General features: G+C 36.8%; 1 protein-coding gene and 1 pseudogene across 7 annotated transcripts in view; one reads left to right on the forward strand and one right to left on the reverse strand.

Moving 5' to 3' along the window:
- The window catches only part of BICC1 (BicC family RNA binding protein 1), a 271,309-nt gene that overhangs the window by 91,855 nt on the left and 155,590 nt on the right, over window positions 1–23,864 (forward strand). The gene's annotated exons all lie outside the window — the stretch shown is intronic.
- Window positions 9,037–9,466, reverse strand: LOC140631483 (non-histone chromosomal protein HMG-17 pseudogene; annotated as a pseudogene).

Here is a 23,864-nt window from a genome sequence, read left to right on the forward strand (position 1 = left end):
TGACTGGAGCTTTGGGAGGTAAGAAAGGACTTCTGGAGTACTTAAGATGAGTAGTAGTTAAGTGAAGAGGTAGGCTTGGGTGGGTTGGGAGAGTATTCTAGGCAAAGAAACAAACTATATGAAGGCTAAACAGATTGGAAGAATTCCTGTGGCACTCACACTTCAGACATTTGATTTGCATACATGACATCTGAGGCATTCATAGTTCATGTTGAGGTGAACTTCTGTGAAGTGCAGTTTATGTGAAGTACCTTATTTGTATGGAGGGCCTTTCCTAAAGGTGCTTAAGTTTTAAAAGTTTAAAAATGCTATGCTGGCCAAGTAGAACATGTCAGACCACAGTTTTCCACCTCTCTTTAGGCTCATGCTGTTGAAGTTTCTGTACTATACCTGAAGCCCCTTACTTGGCATTACCTGGTAAATGGTTCATATCCAACTTCTCATTACATGGGCATTTCAGAATCCCCTGCCTCTACCTAAGGCAGGCTTACCATGAAGGAAGAGAAGACAAATAGCAGAAATCACAGATCTGCCTTGGGTTGGCTGTGAAAGTACAGATAGATGTAATTCATGGGAGGATTTTATTTCATTGTTCTTTAACTTGTGGATAGATGTAAAAAGCAGATTGTTCAGCTTTGTGTGACTGACACATTTGAAAAACTGAATCAAAACATGGTGTATGTGGTCATAAAGGACCTTCATTCTTAGAAGATTTGCTAATATTTATCGCTCTTTGTGGAGCCATATATACATTCCAACAGTTTAAATAGAAACACATGTTTGAATCCAGGAACATGTGTGTGTCCAACAAACCATGAGTTGGAATCATAGATTCCATTCTTGGTCACAGGTTAATTAAGTCCCTGAATAACTAAATAGGGGTAGTTTTTATTTATTAATTTTCTTCTTTAGTTTAGTAGAGTATCTTCCTGATAAGTGTCCATGCAGGATTTGGATAGTCACCCTGGAAAGAACCTGTGACTTAATAAAAAGCAAACATTCCAAATTCCAGAAGAGTAATTTTCAGTGTTTTGACCAGACGGGAGTAGACATTATGGTTCATCTACAGTAGAATGAAGTAATGGAGAAGTATTGAATTGTTCTCCAGGAACTTTCTTTTAGTTTCACACGTATTCCAGTTTCACATAATGACATTTTGGGAAGCATTTAAGAACAAGAAATAGGCCACAATGCTGATCATTAGCATCTATGAGAAAAATAAATTTCTTTTCTCAGAGTTAGGCAAATGTGAAGGCTCTTATATGCTTTTTTTTTAAAAAAAAATTTATTTATTCAAGAGAGACAAAGAGAGAGAGGCAGAGGGAGAAGCAGACTCCCTGTGGGGAGCCTGATGCAGGACTTGATCCCAGGACCCCAGGATCACAATCTGAGCCAAAGGCAGATACTCAATCACTGAGCCACCCAGGTGCCCCTTATATGCTTATTATTAGAATATGTTTTGGTTTTGACTCTAGGTATCACAAAAACTAAAACTTCTCTCTCTCTTTTTTTTTTTAAACTTCTCTTGAGTTGACTTTAAAATTAAAATTTGATCACCTTTGTTATTTTATAACATTTAAGCCTGGAAGGATACCTTCCCAGCTTCATACTGGCTTTCTCTAGAGAGGAGATTGGAGGAGTGTGAGACATATGTGTTACTTTGTTTTTGTACCATTAAAATGTATATAAAATCATAACAATATGATTATACTAAATTTAGTTATTTTCATGAAAAATTAGAAGATAAATTTAAAAATCCTTATGAATAAAAAAAAAATCTTTAAGAATTAGATTTCTAATTAGATTTGGTAGATTCCCGCAAAGGGTTTAAATTGTAATTTAACAACTACTAAGGTCATCAAATATATTGTTTCAGATTTGGAGCTGTAATAGTAGTTGCTTAGTTTACACTTAAACTTCTCCTGTAGAATCACATTTCTTGTTTCAGATATTTACCTGGTTTTCTGCATACTGTGTTATTCAATGTATTTGAAATGTTTTTTTTTTTTTTTTTCCCCTGGTACCCTATTAGACTATTAGACCAAAGGCTAACCTGTTCTAGCAAAGAAACCCCAATGATTTAGTGGCTTAAAAAAGTTATTTCTTTTACTTTCTTGTAACATGATAAGGAGAATATTCCCCCTTGATGGGTGGCTCTGTCCCATGCTGTCAGTTAAAGACCCAGATTTCTTCTAAGAAGTAGCTGTGCTACTTTACTTCATGTGGGTGAGCACATGTCCAAATGTGAGCTGGTAAAAAAAAGGAAGAGTATGGAGGAAGTATGCCCCAGTCTTAAGGTCCAGGCCTGGATGTGGCATATGTCACTTCTCATATTCCATTGGAGAAAAATTAGTTATGTAGCCTTACCTGTCATCATGGGTGGTGGTAGAAGGAGCATATGGAAGGAGGATTGATTTTGCAAGCATTGTCTACCAAAAGATGGATAGTTACGAAAAATGTATGTGGTCGGAGTATAAGGTCTTCCTGTGGTATGCTTTGAAACCTTTTATGTTAGTTTGTTAGGGCTACTAAACACTGTACCACGAACTGGGTGGCAACAGAAATTGGCTACCTTACAGTTCTGGAGATAGGAGTCCAAGAGCAAGGTAGCAACAGGATTGGTTCCTTCTGAGCTGTGAGGGAGAATCTGTTCCATTCCTCTCTGAGTTTTTGGTGATTTGCTTACCATCTTTGGTGTTCCTTGGCTTGTAGAAGCGTCTTCCCTAACTCTGCCTTTGTCTTCACAGGCATCCTCCTTGTGTGTGTCTCTATCCAAATTTTCTCTTTTTATAAGGACATTGGTCATACTGATTAGGGCTCACTCCAGTGATCTCAGCTTACTAATTACATCAGCAATGACCCTATTTCCAAATAAGGTCGCATTCTGAGGTACTGGGAATTAGGATTTCAACATAGGAATTTTTTTTTTTTGTGGGACAGAATTCAACCTATAAACACTTCTAAATGGGGGAAATCATTCTGTAGAAAAATTTACTATAATTAGAAAAATTTCCTAAAACTGTAAACTGTATTTATCATGTATTAATGTATACATTTTAACTGCCTAGTCATTTGTACTAAATTTGTTTTTTTTTCCTTATTATGAGTCATTTCTAAATTGTCTAGAACAAATATATAAGTAACAGAAGAAAGGGAAAAAATGTAATCTGTCATCCCATCTTTGAAGGATAACTATTTATATACCCTTCACATTTTTTTCTGTGTATATTAAAAATGCATGTAGAGTGCTTTTTAAAAATATTCTCTGATTGGCTGATGGAATTATAAATCAGACTGTTTGCATTGGATACATTCCAAGTGTTTTTATGCTTTGCAAGATCTCCAGTAGTTGTACTTTTTATTCTTCGGCTCTAAATACTCACAAAAGGGAGGGAATGTATACAACTTTATCAGTATTCTCTGTAGTTCGTTGTCCACCTCTTATGGCAACTTTAATTGAAACACATGGAAATGATCTGCCAGGAGTTTTACAGTTCTTTGGGCAGTTGTTCATGGCTTACTCACTGTCTGTCCTGTTTCCTTTTAATCAGTTCTTTTTTTTTTTTTTCCCTTTTTTTCTTGTGAAATGGCCAGCTTGGAGGGAAAATGTGTTCCAGTATATTAGGTGGGGATGAGTATAGGGATTGTGCTACAAGTGTGACTCATCAAAGCACAGTGCTTTATTTAGGAATCCTGAATCCCAGTGGTTGAAGAAGACAAAATCCAGTCAACATCATAATTGATGAAAGCCATGTTTTCCATTGCATCAGGTTATATACATTATTTCTCCCCAAAGTACACATGACACATTTTTAATATAGGGACATTTTATAGCCTTAAAATGTGTCAGTTTGGAAAACTGACCCATAAACTATGGATTTCCATAAAAGCTAACAGTAAGACTAGCATAAATAAGATACTGTTTGGTGACTTATGTGGCATATTTTTAGTACCCTCAAACCCATCCTTTTAAGGCAAACAGATTACTTTTGTCATTTTAAGCCTGGAAAGTAGCAAGTGTTGTCTTCTGGGGAAAGTTGTGGATAGAGTATTTGTTTCCCTCTGTACCACAAAATGAGTGTTTCAGGTGATCTTAGATGAGGACTTCTTTAATCTTTTTACAGGGCAAGGGCTAAGGCAGAAATTATAAAATTGCTTTTAATTTTTCCACTTTCATTGTGTGTGTTGAATAGATCATAGTCCTCTGGTAATAGAGATAAGTTTTGTTTTAATTATTTAAAAATGAATTCAATTAACTATAGCCCATGATATAGTTTCTCTAACACTGAGAATTTATGTTTAGACATTTTAAATTCTATTTAAATAAAATTAGGATATTTTAAAGTTTTGATCTTTGTTTCAATAAGTAATGTATTCACATGGTTCACAATTCAAACATTACAAAAACGTGTACATAAAGTGAAGAGTATTTGGTGTCACAGTACTGAAGATGTGTGGAGAAGGCTATGCAGATTATAGTGTTGATTTTAATCTTATGCAAGAATAATCACCAATGGGTGTCTCCACTAATGGGCAGTTAAGTCTTGAAGCTAACATTCAGAGATGCTGACTTTTTATTCCTGATTATAACAGTATGGCCCTGAAAGTAAGTTTCAGTGAGAAACTTTGTCCTCATGGTTCTTTCCTATTCCTGGCTAAATAGGGATAACTGACCATATATAAGACTTAGAAAAATAGAACAACCCCCTGAAATAGGTTGTCTGGTCATGTTTTTGAAAGTTGTTAAAGGTAAGAATTGATCTTATTTTTTTTTTTTTTTAGAGATTTATTTATTTATTTGAGTGAGTGAGGAAAAGAAAAAGTATGGGGGAGGGGCGGAGGGAGAAGGAGAGACTCCTCAAGCAGACTCACTGCTGAGTGCAGAGGCAGACTTGGGGCTCCATACCAGGACCCTGAGGTTATGACCTGAGCTGAAATCAAGAGTCAGACACAACTGACTGAGCCATCCATGCACCCCGTGATCCTGTTTTTATGCCTTATAATTTGTTCTTTATTATCTGACAGATAAGGGTGAATGAGAAAAGATAAGAAAAAGGCCATCTAAGTAACATGTTCATCATTCTTCTAGTCTTCTAAGTTCTGTTTTGATACTTTATCTGACATGAGAAGCCTAGGTTTTAGGCCCATGTTTGTAGTATGCTGTATAAATACATGTAGAGTTCTATATCATATTATATTTTGGCTCTATTTCTGGCAGCCATTTCACACAATTACTTTATGAAAATCCATTTTGTCTTTTATTCCTCTCTCTGCAACCATGGAGTAGGGGATGTCATTAAGATTCCTGTAAAATATATGTTGATGGTAGTCAATAATACCCTAATTACTACTAAGATTTTTTTAAAGTAAGTAATAATAATTTTAAGTCAGTATCAGGTGAAGTTTAGTTTTTTTCCAGTTAAAATATTCTTTCTTCTTGAAACCAAACTCAAAGCATTGAGTCATGTGGAAAATCAAGTGGAATTTGATTTGAAATAGGTTTTTAAAGAAGGGTCACTAAGTAGGACTCTGGATTAGTGGAATGCAGTATACCTGGGATAGAATGACAATTGAAAGGTCCATTTAAGTGATTTATTGATCTGAGTTTAAAAAGGCTTTTATATTATATTGTAAAATGTTCTACCTGAATGGATTAAAGTGTTTAATTCCTATAATTGTCAGCATTTCTCTTAATTGAAAAATATTGAGATACAAACTGCTTTATTTATGGGTGATATTAAGATTTCAGAACAATTTTCACATTACACAGGTAAACAAGAATTACATTAATAAACTGATAACATGGGATCCCTGGGTGGTTCAGTGATTGAGCATCTGCCTTCGGATCAACGTGTGATTTCATGATTGAGCCTGCATAGGGCTCCCTGCAGGGAGCCTGCTTCTCCCTCTGCCTGTGTCTCTTTCTGCCTCTCTCTCTTTTATTTATTTAAGATAAATAAAAATCTTAAAAAAAATAAACTGACAGCATGCGAATATAAATGTATTTGTGGTGTTTAGAAGCAATTTCTCAAGATAGTGGCATTAATTATTTCTGAAGAAGGATTAAGTTTGATTAGTTCTAAAAAAAGTTTGATTAGTTCTTTGTTTTTTTTTTTAAAGATTTAATTTATTTATTCATGAGAGACACAGAGAGAAGACAGAGACATAGGCAGAGGGAGAAGCAGAATGCCCACAGGGAGCCCATGTGGGACTCGATCCCAGAACTCCAGGATCATGCTCTGAGCCAAAGGCAGACGCTCAACCACTGAGCCACCCAGGCATCCCAGGTTTGATTAGTTCTAGTCACAGGGGCCTTGCATTTGCTTTGGTAGTCTGTATACGTATGTATATTTAATTATGTCCTTTGATTGTCATATGATTTAAATTGTTTTTAAATCTAAGACAAATTCAGTCTTGTATATACATAGGACACCATCAGATGTGTCTGAAAATCATTGTAAAAGGATATTCATTGTGGTAATATGTATAATAATTAAAATTAAATTAAAAGTAACCTAATTGCTTAATTTAATGCTTGAAATATGCTATCTCCAAACTTTATATTCTTAGGTAGGCATTAAAAATAATACTTTTTTGGTAAATATTTAATGACTTGAGAGAATGATTATCATATAAATGCAAAAATCAGGACAAAAGGTATATAAACAGCTTGATTCAAATTTTCTTGCCATATATTTATGCCTTGAAAAATGAATGGGGTTGGAATTATGCCAAATGATAACAGTGATTGTCTTGGAAGTGAGATTATTCTTTCATTTGTATTCTTTCTCTATACTTTCCTATAGTGGGTATCTAAAACTTATAAAACCAAGATTAACAACCACTACCACCTCATGGAGAAAGGCAGGTCATCATGGTTAATAGTTTGAGGTTGCTCATGTATGCATAAATTGTTGTCAGTTTATAGCATATATAATATTTTGTTGAAAGGAATCTGAGAGGTCTTAGTGCTAATTTTTTATTTTTTTTTTATTTTATTTTTTTTTTAGTTGAAGATTTTTTTTTTCCAATACACTTTGGTCTTATGATCATCATCAATCATAGTAAAAGAGCTTAAGAAGATAATTTATATTTTTTTCCCCAATCCTTAAAACAACCAGGGAAGTATTCTTGTGGCAATTTTTCAAATCACAGAAGAGAAACAGACAAAACCCAATGTATATGGAACTTGTGCCACAAACCAGGCATGATGCTAAGTGCCCCCTCATCTTATAATAAATCTAAGACAGTCGTTCTACAGATGAAGAAAGAAGGGCTGTAGAAAAATATGGTGAGTCCATAGTGCTAATTTTTTAGAAAGGCTCTCCCCATTTGCCCTTGTTTTGCCATTTTGAGGTGTAACAATTTTTGAAGATGGTTTTTACAACATTCCATGTCTTCTTCACACTAAAGTTACTTAGTTTCTGATTTATCATATGACTTAATTTTCAGACCTCTCAAACAATTCTATTCACTTTCAGGAGCAGGGTCAGTGTCCCATCTTCTATCTGGCAACAAAATCTGGGTACAGTATTTTGTCTGTACAATTATAGTGAGGCCATAATATCTGTGATATGGATGTGATTCAAAAGTAGATAAAGATTTCATATCCATCAGACACTGTGTGCAATGATACAGACATGTAGAATTGATATTTCTTGCCATTCTTCACCCAACTGAAGAAGGAAGGCTAGCCCTGATTCATTGCTAGGCATATGACATAAAATGGTGATACTTGATTTCAGACTGGCAGTTCACACTCACTTAGATACAGTTCACATGCTCTGTCTCTCACTCTAAGCCCTCCACCTCACATTTGGCTTGGAGATGACGTGGTCATTATTGTGACCAGCATAGCAAAGCATAGAAAGCATGTCTCTGAAAGATCTTACCTGGCTCTGAGACTCATTAGTCAAAATTCCTGTGTGATTTTCTTTCTTCATTATGGATTCCATAAGGTTATCCTATAGGGTAAAAGACTCAGCCGAAGGATTATAGTCCATAAAATGATGGGGTCTGTCTAGTGCCATTTAGTGTGACTCAAGTGAATACTGTGATATTTAGTAAAGAGTTTAAGCTTTATTGATTTAAAATAGGTCCACAGAAGAATTAGTACATTTTAAAGTTGGATATGGTGATATTTTTCTCTTCTAGACAGTACTCTGAATAGTCTTGGGTTGAATTTTTTCAAGATCAGACAGCTAGCTGGTGGCAGACGGCTAGCTGGTGGCCGCCGACTTGAAGAGTACTTTTCTATGACTATGTTTGACTCTTTTTTTTTTTTTTTTTTACTGTTAATAAAACATAAGTGATTTTCCTTAAATCATCAATTATCATCCCCTCTTGGGTGGTCTGTGCTTCTTTAGTTAAGAGGATGTCTATCTTTTTTTTTTTTTTTTTTCCAAACTGTATCCAGCTTTATTAAAGATACTTTTCATAAACAATCATGGTATTTAAGGCAGGACATGGGCGGACAGTCATTAACAGTATACAACAACTTTCAAACTCCCTTCTTCAATGGACTACCAAAATCAGAAAGCCACTATAAAACCCAATGAAGTCTTCATGTAATGCTCTGAACAGGGAAAAGTTTAGAGTGAGGGTTGACAGTTCACATTTAGCATGTTATTTGACAACTTTTCACAAGCCGACCCTGACTTTCAGGAAGTGAAATGAAAATGTCAGAATTATCAATCTGAAGATCCACAAGCTAAAAAAGGAATTCTTTTGAGGGACACCATCTGATTGGTGGCACTGTAAAGTCCAGATTGCCTGACATACTGGGAACCATTTCATGGGGTCAGGTTCCAATAGGTCTCTGGGTTTAAGGAAGTCAAGTCTATGTTGAAGGCAGAGAGGGAGAAGAGGACATAAAAAAAATGAATTTTAGTTTTTCCACGCCACCAAGGTGGCTCATGTGTGTCAACATCAAGGAATCCCTCCTCCTGGGAGCCAAGAGGAAGTTTCTCAAAACTAGAAGGGAAAGGTGTTTTTCCCCTTGCTATCAATCTAGCTTCAGAAATATTCTATTATGCCCTTCCCCCAAAACAACAATGAAGTCTTCCGTGTGCTAACAACATAGCTTAAAAAAAAAAAGTAAAACAAAATTCTGCATTTTTATAAAACTTGATAAAAAATAGTATTTCAAATTGTACAGTCACCAGAAGTACACAGTTATCAAAATGCACACACTTCACTTGGCATCTCCAGCACCTTCAGCTTTCTGTGCCTGGTCTGTTTTGGCTTCTCCATTTTCTGCAGGGTTATTTTCATCCTTGCCAGCATCAGCTTTCCCTCTTTTCCCTTTGGGTACCTTCTCTCCCTTCCTTGCAGGGGCCTTTTTAGGCTTGGGCTCTGGCTTTGGAGGAGCAGGTTTAGCAGATAACCTTGCAGATCTTCTCTGTGGCTTATCCTTCACCTTGGCTTTATCTCCTTTAGCATCCCCTTCAGCCTTTCTCTTGGGCATGGTGGTTACCGCGGCAGGATGTAAGTGCTGGACGTGGGAATTCAGCAGCACGCGGGCTTTGGCCGGTCTGGGGGTCGTTCTCGCCTCTTCTTCACACTGCTCCAAGAGAATGTCTATCTATAAAGCTACAAGTTATGCTAAGAGTAGGGCTCTGAAGTAAGGTTGTTATAGTGCATGAGAGGGATGACTACGAGAATGGAGGCAAATTAACATGGTAAAATAAATGGTATGGATTTTGTAGTCCTTTATATCTTGTTGTAACAGGTTTCAAAATCGCATTGAGGTTGGTTGTTTTGAAGTTTCTACCTCTGATATCTTATTCTATCTAGAAGACTTAAAATAATGGTTTGTTGTAATCTCATGAACCAGTCTTTCCTTGAATTTTGGGACCCCCCCCCTTTTTTTTTTTAGAGAACAACTTTTTTCTTGATTTGCTTAGTATTTTGCATGTTTTAAAGACAAGATAGATTATTTTGGAATTTATTCTTTTGGTAATTCAAGTCTTACTTTGTGTCTCTGAATAGTACTTTTACATATATGTGCTTCATTGTATGCCTGCCTTCCCACAGACCCACTGCGAAAAAGGAGAGGAACAAGCTATATTTTGCACTACCTCACTCTGTTGCCTAGCTCATCCAGCCACAGCCAATGGGTCTAGCTGTGGGTACCAGAGCTGCTGATAAACTTTCTGTAGGCAGCGGCCATGCCCAGTGTGATGGGCTTCGAAAACTCACGGAATGATACTCATCTCTAACAGATTGGGAAGCTAAGACCTTGAGAGGTAGTGGGAATGGAATGGGAAAGGTCTTGATGTAGGATGGGGTGAGGGAGGAATCAGGGGGACGGAATTGTCCAAGGAAAAGCTGGACTTATAAGGAGAAGCAGCTGTCAGTAAGCAGAAGCAGCCCATCCGCAGAAGGGAACGTGGAGCAAAAGAGAGAGGTACCGTGGATGGAACTGGAGGGTATTATGCTGAGTGAAGTAAGCCAGTCGGAGAAGGACAAACATTATATGTTCTCATTCATTTGGGGAATATAAATAATAGTGAAAGGGAATATAAGGGAAGGGGGAAGAAATGTGTGAGAAATATCAGAAAGGGAGACAGAACGTAAAGACTGCTAACTCTGGGAAACGAACTAGGGGTGTTGGAAGGGGAGGAGGGCAGGGGGTGGGAGTGAATGTGTGACGGGCACTGGGGGTTATTCTGTATGTTAGTAAATTGAACACCAATAAAAAAAAAAAATCTTTTTTAAAAAAAAAAAAAAAAAAGAGAGAGGTAAGCAGACAGAGCAGAAGTGAGCTACGCCCCTACAGAGAGCTGGCAGTTTGTGTTGCTTCTCAAAGTTTGATCTGTAGGCATCCTCGTAGTCCTTTCTCCCTTTCTTGTGTAGTTGAGAAATCATGAGGCCTTGTAGTCAAGATGCAGACTAAAACATATAAAAGGCATCCAATTACTTGAATACTTATATAATTGCCTTCTCTTTAAAAAGCTTATGCATTATGTGTAGTTTAACTCCTCATTGGTTCAAATTAAATTTTATCCTTAAAGGAGCAGTGCTCTTTAGATGAAACATAAGGATATTTTCTTAAAACCTGTCATTGGAATATATATATAGCAACAATACCACAGTGTGTTTAAAACATAAAAAAAACCACTATACTAGTGTATGATGAACACTTTATATATATATATACACACACACACACACACTATATGTGAATAGTATTCTTATTCAGGGTGTGTTTCTTTTTGCTAGTCAGTTGCCAGCATTATTCAAGGAATAGTAAGGTCAGTGCTATTAATATCCTAGGTGGAAAAAGCTGGTGCTGTCCTTATTTTCCAAAAAGATTTTGTTGTGGGATTTCCTTCTTCTTTTTGGCCGTTGACATTAATGTTGTTTTAGTCAATATTATACCTTTTGTGGGAAGTTTGTAGTCAGCCAACATGCAGAGGGATTAGTACAGCATGAAACATTTTCTGTTTTTCTTAATTGTGGTTAAGGAGAACTCTTTGTTACTCTATGCCTCTTTATGTAACATGATCCTTGAATTAAGTTATTAAATATTCTGAATGTTATTCTCTTATTTTGTACATTTAACAATTGTGGCTTGTCGCAAACTAGTTCTTTTGCAGTTTTTTTTTTTTAATTTCTTTGGGCATAAATTCCTTCTTGAAAGAGTTGCCATTTGACACTTTAAGTGATGAAAAAATAGATCTTATTACCTTTCTTTTTTCTTTCCTTTGGTGAAATCAAAATGCTAGGAGAAGTGTGTAAGTATGTGTTTCCTTCCTTAGCATTTACTGCTTTTAGTACTGTGGTCACCCTAGATTATCAGTCATTCAGATTTTCTGCTTTTTAATGGTTAAAGTGATGATAGGTGAGGAATGAAGGAATTTAGCCAGAGATGAAACTAACTACTGGCAAATATATGGAAGATTCTGTATTTCTTTCTTAGTTTTTTCTTGTGTTCACCATCAGTTACTTTTTTGAGAGAATAAAACCACCCCAGCTTCAATTCCCATGTGCCTGTTTACTTTGGAGTTACCAGGAAACCTTAATCCCCTGTGAATGAGCAAACGTTTAACTTAGTTTGAAGTTGTTTTCTTAAATTGACTTCTTGTTAATTTTCCTGTGGGATCTTTGAAGACAATGGTCATCAGTCAATAGGAGGTGCTGTTTGAGGAGCTCTGTGGCATGTTCCCTAGGTTTGCAGGTTTGGAGAGCCTGTTTTCCTTGTCATTCATTCATTCATTCATTCATCCATTCACTCATTTTTAAAGATTTTATTTATTTATTCATGAGAGACACACAGAGAAGAGAGGCAGAGACACAGGCAGAGGGAGAAGCAGGCTCTACGCAGGGAACCTGACTTGGGACTCGGTTCCGGGTCTCTAGGATCACACCCTGGGCCGAAGGTGGTGCTAAACCGCTGAGCCACTCAGGCTGCCCTTTCTTGTCTTTTAGCTAGTACCTTGAGAGGGAGGTATTCACAAAATCGAGGACATAATATATTTCGGTACTTAATTGGAACACGGATATGTATTTTCTCTCATTTGAGTATCCCTCATATATACTTTAGTATCCCTCTCATACATTAAAAATATGATGAGACCTCATAATCTGTGAATCTAAAAACTCCAGTTTCTTCTAGGGTCCATGGGACTGTTAAAGAAGAAATAATTTCTACTTTCAAAGAGTTCTCAAGCAAAGGGAGAAAATGCTTATAGAAGGGGCTAGGGTAAATGATTATGGATTGGCTTTACAATAGGATGCCCCTCATGAGATACTTACTGTCCTCCCTGGGAGCTAGACACTGTTCAGATACAGGACTATAGAGGGAAAAGGTGGCTCTGTGGCCTCTGTCCTCAAGAAGGTCACACTCTAGAGTAGAAAGTGAGTAGGGATATGAGGGGTATATGAAATGAGTATGATTACCATGTTGGGTAAGATTAGGTAAGATTTTATGGAAAAGTTTCTAGCAAAGAGCAGGGATTAGATTAGATTAAGATTTCTCCCAATCTGTGATTTCATGACTAGTACCTTAAGGCAAAGTGGAATGGCATTCCTTGCAAAAAGAACCAACTAAGTGCCTTTGCAAAGGTAAAACAAGGGATGGGGAGACTGTTTCTCTCTCATAATGGTTCAGAAAACAAATGAGTTGAAAGTGATATATATCATATTTTTATCTAAGTTAATTATGCACAGATTCAAGTGAAAAGTTGAGAGAATGAATAGGATTTGAAATACAGATTAAATTTAGGAGATCCTGTTGTCTGTATTTATTATCTCCTGAAATATGATGAATTTTAAGAAGCTAACCATACATTTTGCAATATAATTTGTTTTGCAATCTTTGACCTCTTTGTAAGTGCTGGGTTTAGGGATGTATTATTACTTTCTTCTTCCCACACTTTACTTGGATGATAAATGCATTCTCCTATACTTTGAAACATGGGTTTTCAACTACTGTAATGCCTTCATTGCATTTTGCATGATAAGATTTCCAAGTTTGGAATGATGGCTATAAAATAAATAGCATTGTTTAGTAAGTCTGAACCTTCCATGTATATTTTTTTAAAAACGTCTTTTTCAGAAAGACAGTTGAAAGTTTTGTCTTTACAGTTTACTTCTAGCTGTGTTTTATGGAAATCAGACTAAAACTTCTGAGGCCAATGGTTCAAATTTGGCAAATAATAGAAAATTTGGTTCTATTTGTATAAAATTAAAGATACCCTTAAATAAATCTTTGGCTACCAATTTAGCATACTGTAGTACTTGTGTGAAATCACCAGTATAATGAGTACAGAGAAGAGAAAGCCAAGAATATTTGAGATCTAGTATCATATATAGAATAAATAGAGGCAATTCTCAATTTTTCAGGGACAGATATTCTGGCTGAATTAACTGGAGTTCATATAGCCATTCTCATTTCCCAAACACTACAATTAACCATTTCATTGTTGGTAAAATCTTAATCCACAGCAGTGTTCTTAGGTGTCCTTGGTGTGGTGTGTCTTTTCCTAAGGACCTTTTAAAAACAACTGATGCTGAAACTTAGAGATTCTGATCTAATTGTTCTGGAATTGAAGCTAGGGCATTAGTAATATATTGTATTGTATATTTTTTTATTGGAGTTTGATTTGTCAACATATAGTATAACACCCAGTGCTCATCACGTCAAGTGCCCCCCTCAGTGCCTGTCACTCAGTCACCCAGTAATATATTTTAAAGCTGCCCATAACTTCAGTTAAGTAGCCAAAGCTGGGAACCACTGATGTGGAGAATGAGCAAGGGCTAACAAATTTTAAGTTCATGTTAGTCTCTAATGCTGATAAAAGGGAACAAATTGTGTATATTTTGCATGTGTTTGTGTCAGTTGCTAATGGATTTCAATTTCTGTCTCATTCTCTTAGAACTAAATGTTCATGGTATTAGTTTGAAAGGGGTGTACTATGAAGCACTAGTTCTGCATTATGTTAATAAATATCATATTTAAAAGTTCCATGATTAGGTAAGTTTGAGGAATACTGTCATATACAGTGAAAAAGATTCTTTCCTTCAAACTGCCTGTGGACTGTCATGTGGTAGTTATTTGCATTTCATGAATTTGCTAGGAAAATTTGTAATATGCAGCACTTCACAATATTCATTTGATGAAAAAAAAAACCTTTTTTGGTGAAAAACTAGTCTACAGAATTTAACAATGTATCATTTGGAAATCCCCTCCCCCTCTCTTTTAAAACAACCACCACCAGCATCACCAAGATTTGTGCTGGGGCTGGATGTGTTGGTTGTTATACAAAGGAGGCTTTAAAAAAATATTTTTCCTCAGTGAGCCTCATGATAGGAATGAGAGTGTAAATCATTTCAGAGTATATGATTCTTTCCTAAAATACAACTATTATCATTTTATATCTGTGCTCTGAATTTCTTTAACATTTCTTCATTGCCTTCAAGATAAAATTAAATGTTTTATCTTTGGCTTTGAATGTTAATTGCATTGGTTCCTTCTTGCTTATTTGTCTCCCATTGCTCCTCAAACCATTCCCTAGGCATCAATCAGTGGCAACCCTAAGCCATGATCATTCTTAACTCTAATGGCTGTGGATAAAAATATCTACCCACCTAGAAAGTAATTTTCTTATCTTGATCTCTGATCGTTTCAGTTATATAGCTAAAAGCCTCATCATTTTGTGGCATATTCTGGACTATCCCATCCCACATTGACAGTTTTCATTTGTTTATGTGTTGCATCTACTTTGGATTTTATTAAAAACTTAATTTGCTTACCTTGTTGTTCTGTACTTTTGAGTTAATATGCTAATGGTCCAACTAGTTTCTGAACTCTCACAACTAGTATTTTGGGGCCATTTATTGCTCTGTGTGCATGGTTGGGACTAAGTAACTTCTTAGAATCATGATATTGTTGGATTGAAAGGGACCATAGAGATTTCCTAGTTTAGCATACAAATGCAGAAAGTTCTAGAGAATTTTTAAGGGATTTGTTCAAGTCCTGTAACTATCTACTTGTTGAAGCTGGGGAGGAAACTCAATTCACCATTTTTCTTTCCTTTTTCCTTTTTAAAAAAAATTACACTGACAGTTCACATGTTTTAAAAATTTCTATGCTCTTTCAGGAAAAGTAAAAATCTCATCTTTGTTGCTAGTGGAAAAAACACAGTAAATTAAATATTGTTACCTAAAACAGATCAAAGCAATAAGAGATAAAGCTGTCTTATTCCTCACCCTGCCAACACACACAAAAAAGATGCTTTGGAGGTTCTTAGGGAGCACTTGTCTGATATGGGAAGCTAAGTCTTTAAAACTTTGATTTTTCCAGAGGTGATTATAATGTGTATGTCTTCATACTGTTTCCTCTTTATCCCTTCTTCTTTCCCCTGATTCAATGCCATGCCCTTATTTTGAAGCTAACCAGCAAATGAAACAAGTAAGAGATGTCAGTATTAGAACACTAAGCCAGGAGCCATGAGAATTGTTGAATCCCAGCCCATTAACTAACTGTGAAACCTTGGGCAAGTCATTTGTCATTTGAGACTCCATTCTTCTATTTGTAAAATGAGGATAATTCCACATAGATTTGGTGTTGAAATCAGTTGATATTGAAGAGATTCGGATCAGTTGAAATTGAAAAGCTTTGATCAAAGGTTGAGAGGTTATTTGATTCTTCAGAGAGACTCTCCCAAGTCAGGGCTTATGGGAAGGCTGCAGGGCCTTATGGTTTTAGGATAGGACTTCATGTTTTTCATTGTTTGGAAAAAGCACAAACAGTTCTATAATATTGTTGGCAACTCTTCCTAGTTTAGAATTGAATGACCGTAATATTTATTTGGGGAGACTACTTTATGGATTCTTATGTTGAGAAAAGATTCCATTTGTTATTTATTATTGAAACATGTTTATATTTTTTGCATTTTATAGTAAAATGTTTTCTTTAGTGGAGTTTTTTTTCTCTCTTTAATTTTTTCTTGAGGTGGTGTTGATGGTGTTAAGTTCTCATGCAATAAGATAGTTCATCACTATTAGAAATACTGTTAATCCTTTCTTATGAAGTGGAAAATTGTCAGGGAATGATAGGTTGTGGCTGGATGAAATTTGCTATCAATAAAGAATTATTAGGGGCAGCCCAGGTGGTTCAGTGGTTTAGGGCCACCTTCAGCCCAGGGCCTGATTCTGGAGACCCGGGATCGAGTCCCACATCAGGTTCCCTGCATAGGGCCTGCTTCTCCCTCGGCCTGTGTCTCTGCCTCCTCTCTCTGTTTTTCATGAATAAATAAATAAAATATTTAAAGAAAAATAAAGAATTATCAGGGCATGCTGAACTTTCATTTTGGATGCAAAAATATTTTAGTTTTACTTGGCAGAAGAGGATAAAAAGAAAATCAAGCAACTTCTTGATTCAGGAGCAACCAGTTCTCTCTGTGGTTCAAGGAATATTTCATGTCTCAGCCACAAGAATCTGTCGTTTTGGTTATGATGTACATTGTCTTCCCTCTGCACTCGGGCTTTGCTTCCAGCTGTGGCCTCAGAGCCCTTTGCTCTGAGGCATGAGAGCCTTTTTTTTTTCTTTTTTTTTAATTTATTTATGATAGGCACAGAGAGAGAGAGAGAGGCAGAGACACAGGCAGAGGGAGAAGCAGGCTCCATGCACCGGGAGCCCAACGTGGGACTCGATCCTGGGTCTCCAGGATCGCGCCCTGGGCCAAAGGCAGGCGCTAAACTGCTGCGCCACCCAGGGATCCCGGCACGAGAGCCTTTTGAAAACTACTTATGAACTTCTCTTTCTACAGCCCTTTTGGCCTGCTGGGATGGGTAATGGGAGCCATGCACCATTATTGGTGAGAAAGCTTTTAGTGAATATGGAATGCAGGGCACTCTTTGGTCTCTACAACAACATAAGACAGCAGATTCTGTTAGTTGCTGACTGTGAGTAGTGGTACTTTTTGGGGATCGATATAGGTGTGGATGTGGTAACTGACAATTAAATTAGTTACAAGTACAATGGGCCATATGGGGGTCAGGTAACAGTGTTGGGGTGCTGGGGAAGCCACTTAAATAGTGCCTGTGAGGTGAGGACCTGGGAACTTTAGGGGAGGTATGAGACAAGACAGGAAGATAAAGGGATGTATGTAAGGAAATAGGAATGACTATTTCTTTTTAATTTTTATTTTTTAATTAATTTGTTTTCTAATTGAAATATAGTTGACACAATGTTGCATTAGTTTTAGGTGGACAACAAAGTGATCCAACAACTCTATATGTTCTGTGCAAGTGTAGCTACCATCTGTCCCCATACAGTGCTTTTACAACACCATTGACTATATTCCCATCTGTTCTGGGGAAAAATGTTGACTCCAAGTCAAGATGGATATGTACGTAGAGTGCTCAGGAGAGAATTCAGGGCTGGAAATAGTGACTTACTAGGAATCCCTTGCATTTTAGAAATAGTGAGGTGGTTCATGTAAAATTGCCTATAAGGAGTTTTTTTTTATTCATTTCCGTAACATTACAGAAAATAACAGTTGTGTTTTATGGTAAGTAATTATGGCAAGTTTTTCTTAAAGACCATTTGAAAAAAATGCTTAGAAAATATCCAGTAGGGAATGTGGGTCTGAATTTGGAATAACTCAGGCTACAGTTAAAGAAGAACAATTGATTTATTGGGCTCTTGCCTTCTTTGCTTTCTTCTTGTCTCTGGCTCCTCTTTTCCAACTCTCCTGCCCATTTTCTTTTTTATCTCAGAGCTTCCAAAGTATAGAACAGTGTCCCACTGCCACATATGCATCAACCACTCAGAGTTCTTAGACTTGAAAATTCCTTCCTCCCAGAGCCATGCGTGTCACATCAGCCTCCCCAGTGGTTTTGTGGCATTGGTGGTAATGAGTAAGGAGGCCCAAGACTCATGTACCTGTTTACTAACAGCTAGTTGTTGTAAAAAGAGCACTGGATGAAGAGAAAGAAGAGGGCAATAATCTCATTACCATATATCTTTTCTAGGTCCCTGGTTCCCTAATTCATTAAGCAATGGCCAGAACTATCCAGTCTCTAAAGCTCTGATACTGTTTTTTTAGTGCATGGAAGTAAGATCCATATCCATATTGTAAGTGCTCCCAATAAATCAAAGTAGGGTTCAAGTAGCAGCTCACAGAGCCTATTTGTTCTTCATGTGAGGTTTATGTAGCACTCTTAGTTTTGCCAAGGCTTTTATTTTCCTAAACTTCCCAGTAGGATAGGGCAGCAGGAAGGCCTTCGACTCTCAAAGCAATTTTGATGAGCAAGCCCACTGTTGAAATTAATCCAGGTTAATCATCCTGGAAACCATGGAGGTAATGAGAAATGGAGTCAAGTACAAAAAGGAATTCAAGATTTGCCCTTAGCCTCACAATTAGCTCTTGTTAACTAAATTTTAGACAGAAATAGTAATTTCTCATTAAGCATAAGAAAACATTATTGTGTATTTCACTTTCTAGTGGAGGCAATACATAGTAAGTTAAGCAATATAAGTGTCTCAGAAAGGATTGTGAAAAAAAATCCATAATAGTTTTCATTGTAAGCTCCTGTGATATGGCCTTTGTTCAGTGACAACATTCCTTGCAGATTTTGTTTACTATTTGAGTGCTGATAAGTGTTGTTTTTGTAGAAGGAATCGTTATTGTAAAGTGTTTGTACTATGTTTACCTGTAACAGGTAGGGCTATCATGAAATACAATATCTAGTCTTTCTTCATATTGAAGAAAGCCATATTGTGGCTTCTTTATATGTAAAATTTTAAAGTGTTTTACGTCATTAGATTCTAAAGAAATTATAGCCTACCCTTCTCTCCTTTCTCTGAGTTCTTAAATCCCAGAGACCAGAATGCAGTTTGTAGACATGTGCTAAGTCTTCAGATGGTTGTTGTAGCTGTGGGATAAAGTTACTCAATATATAACTGTTGGTCAAGTGAATGAAATGATGAATTTACTCATTAAAAAGATTTTTTTGAGCCTTTTTGTGTGTGCCAGGCACTGTGTTGGGCCTTAGGAAAACAATGGTGAACAATCTGACATAAGTTCTGCCATTATAGAACAAATAGAAATTTTACTGAAGGATATAGACAAAATACAAGAAAATATGATACATCTGTAAAAGGAACAGGTACAGAAGTGAGGAAAGACTTATTAAATGATGAACACATCAAATAGAAAAGAATTCACTTTTTAAAAACTAATTTCAGGAGACAGCTAAATTTTAATAATTTGCCTTGAATAGACAAGAATCTTTCTTAAATATTTACTTCAACTTTCAAAAACAATTCTTTACCCTCCCACTTAGACCAACACATGTGAGGAATCCTACCCATTAAGGATATAATTATATTTTCTTTCATTTGTCTTTATTGGAATTCCTTTACAGTTCTTCCAAACAATAATACATTCTTTAGAGCTAAACCTCAGCAGGAATAATGAAGCATCTCATTTGATATATTATTCCATTACCTATGATGTCAAGACAGTTAGTAAATAATTTTTTTTTACAGAGTAACCAAAATGGGGGGAAGGGAGGGAGAGAAAGATTTAGCTAAATCTAAACAGTCTTACCCCTGGAAAATAATTTGGAGAGTAGCTCTGTCATGTGATCGCTGCTATTCATTACCAGGGTTTTATATGCCTTTTAAATCGGGGCAGCACTAGGATTGTGGTTTTGCTGTCCTGCCCTTTCTTCATGTTGGAATTTTTCTAGGTCTTTTTGCAAATCCAGAGGCAGATGTTTGTCTTTCTGATGTTAGGGGATGATTTGGCGCCATCTAGGTTGATTTTTTGCTTTCTCTGAAGGAACAGTTTCTGAGTAGTTTCAAGCAATGACAGTTGCTAAAAGGAAATGTTATGATGGTTCTTTCATGCCCTCACTAGTCAAATATCGATTAGTCTTACAGAGACTAATCAATTATAATTTTAAGTTCTAATAGAGTAAAGGTTATCACTTGTATTTTAGGAAACCAATTGCTTTTACACTTTTCAGTGAAGAATGAATTGACCACATGGTTAATAATGTGGTTACAGAGAGAACCTCACACAAGGGATTTTGTGTGTGTATATGTGTGGTAAAATACACGTAGTGTAACATTTTAACCATGTTTAAGTGTACAATTCAGTGGCATTAAGTACATTCACGTATTTGTCCTACTTTGAGATTCTTGTTGTGAAATAGCATCCTACCTGAATTGATATTTTGACATTGAGAAGGCCAAGATTTATAAAAAATTCATGGAAAAATATCTAAAATTGAATAATGGCTATAAAGATAAAATTTGAAATCCTAATAGTCTTGTTGCAAATTTACAGTAAAACTGGAATAGCCAGGGCTCTTAGAGGCCAGCATTGCACATTTAAATGAATAGTAAACGGCTACTTTACAGCTGGCATTTAGAATTAAGAAGTTGGTAGACACTTGAGTGCCTAGAAAGAAGTACAAGGAGGTCTCTGCATTTTGTGAGGGGTGGGATAGGCACTGCATTTCAAGGGTGCATAAACATGCATGGCAGCTGCTCCCTGTCGCTTCTTAGTCTCTCACGTTGTGCAAGATGCTGGTGGGCAGGAGCAGAGTACTGTCAGGTGGAGAACTTAGCCTGTCTTCCCTGAAATGTTTATTACATAGTGTGTTCTGTGCTCCGGGATGGAGCATAGTGACTCTGGTAGGGCAGAGGGGGAGGTCAGAGAGATGAGTTCTAGGCTGGCATTATTCCTGGAACTTTGTGGAACTTTTTCTGTAATGAGTTCCTGATGACTTGAGAACATCTTGAAGCCTTGCCTTCATGTCTGGGCTGTACAGTCATCATTTCAGTTCCACTTGTCTGTCTTACTGTCCTCTGTACAATGACTGATCGTTCAGGAAAATGTGGTTGAGTGAACAATCCAACATTTAATTGGACAAATCAGCAAAATACCCCTGCTTCTAAAAATATGGACCATTCATTTATATTATTCTATTTTTAAAAATATTTATTTAATTTAGAGAGAGAGCATGGGGAGCAGGAGCTGAGGAAGTGAGGGGGAGAGAGTGAGAGGGAGAGAAGCAGACAACTTGCTGAGCACAGAGCTCGTTGTGGGGCTTGATCCCAGGATTCTGAGATCACCACCTGAGCTGAAACCAAGAATCAGACACTCAACCAACTGCACCACCCAAGTTGACCCTATTTGTATCAGCTTTATACCTTAATGTCTCCCAAGAATTATTTACTAATGGGACTTGTAAACCAGGTCTCTCTTCTCTTGGACACCATTGAATGAAATTTTATTTCCTGGCTTTCTCACCTAATCATAATTTAAAGGGAAGCCCAAGCTGGCTTCCTCAGCTTAAAGCTAGAGAGTTGAAACCTCTATAATTGGTCAGTCTTTTGAAGGCTTTGTGATGGTGTCACTCTCAGATCATCGGGGCATGAGCATTTGAGGGACAGATAATATTGTCACTCAAGGGACACCTGCATGCATCCAAGAGCATTGGGCTACATTCAGAGATTTGAAGCATCCTCCTTTGATTGCAGAGCTCTTTGCTGGCTTCTTCCTTTGCATCCAGTTTTGTCAAGCTTCCCAGATATTTCCTGTAGTACTTTGCTTCCTTGTCGTCTGTCATCATATGTCCATTGGAGAAACCTTTTATTACTGCCAAACCTGAGTTTGGCTGGACTAGATTGAATTCTTGTATTTTTAGTGTGGATTCTGAATGGCAGAGTGGGAAACTTAAAGATACATGATGTTATCCCTTGTTTCAAAGACAGAATTGAAGTGGCTTACTGATCTATATTAGTCATACAGACTGAAAAATAAATGCAAGAGGAAATTGTTGTGAAGGGAAAATGAGTTGGAAAGTAATGTGATGTGAGGGACAATAAGGTTTGTATACAATGCATCAGAATGTCAGCATCCCGCATGGCCAAAGCTGACCTGTTATAAGAATCACAAGGTCTGTAACAGATCACATGCTTACTTGCTACAGGAGCCTGGGAAGATCTGTGAATTTTCTAAAGGAGGCACTGCTGCATGTGTCTGCTGGAATGTGTTGTCAGTAGCAGCTACCCCAGCTGCAATATGATTCTTTCTTGTTATGTCTTAGTATAGGAAAAATTTTCTTCTTGTGAGCTGAAGCAATTCTACAAAGGTTAGAAATTAGGAATATCAAGGATGATCTATACAACTATGAATATATAAATATTATGTGAATAGTATTTCTCCCAGTGGAGTTAGATAAAGTGGTTATCTAGCTTTTCTTATTGCTTGTTAATTTTTATTACTAATAATTCTAATAATAGCACCACTTATAACACATAGCTACCCTTTTCCAAGTACTTCTGATATGTCAGACATTGTACTAAGGTACTTGCTACAGAAGAGAGCTCCTAATCCTCACAGAAACCCTATAGCTTTATTCTTTCTTATTTTAGAGAAAGGAAATTGGCTCAGAGAATTTGGCTGACTTGGCCAGGTTTGACGGCTGTCGCTGCCTGTGTGCTTTGCACTGACTGATTCCATCACCTGAGACTAAGACGTCGTTGTGCAGGGGAGACAGTTGAGCAATTTTGAGCCAAATCTCAGTCCAGAGAGCAGCCTTTTCTCGCATTAGCCCAAGGAGCACAGAAATAGACCCCTGGCCACTGAGCGCCTGGGATGTCTCTGTTTTCTGTTCAACTCCATGTGTGTTGCATACATGCTTGTGGCATTCCACAGCTGGCTCTCTTTAAGACTCCTTAGAGTTGTGCATCCAGAGCCATGTTACATTGATGGGAATTAGATAAGAACAGTATTTTGACTTTTAAATATTCTTTAGCTTTGAATATATAATTGAATTTCATTTGGCTAATGTCAAGAAGGGCAATCTTATAAAAAGGAAAAAATTGCATTCCATGTAAAGATACTTGAAATCTGATATATCTACCATGTCCTCTTGATTAAAAATTTAAATTAAAAACAATGTAGAGATTATCTCCTTCCATTATTTTGACAGTATAGTGTATGTTCAAAAGTATCTTTAGCAGGCCCATATGTATTTTAAGCCAGAGGCAAGATTACTTTTATTTTATTATTTTTTATTTTTTAAGATTACTTTTAAATGTCAACTCCTAATAACAAAGGTTTCATCTGTGTTTAAGCAAAGCATTTGCCATATATGGACAGAAAGGCAGTGTTCCGCTCGGCACCTCCCCCCAACACACACAACTTGTGGTACCTTTGGTCCAGGTAGGGAAGCTGATGATAAGTTTTTCAGAGGGAAAAGGTATGTAGTGAGAACCATATTGGCATTTTGGCAGTTATTTATTTTTCCAGCATGAACGTGCTTTCAGAAATTGCCAGGAGTTGCTAGGCAGGCTTCAACAAACACAAAGGACATTACCCAAGTGTCTAATC

The sequence above is a fragment of the Canis lupus genome, chromosome 4, assembly GCF_048164855.1.
Source record: "Canis lupus baileyi chromosome 4, mCanLup2.hap1, whole genome shotgun sequence".
NCBI lineage: Eukaryota > Metazoa > Chordata > Mammalia > Carnivora > Canidae > Canis > Canis lupus.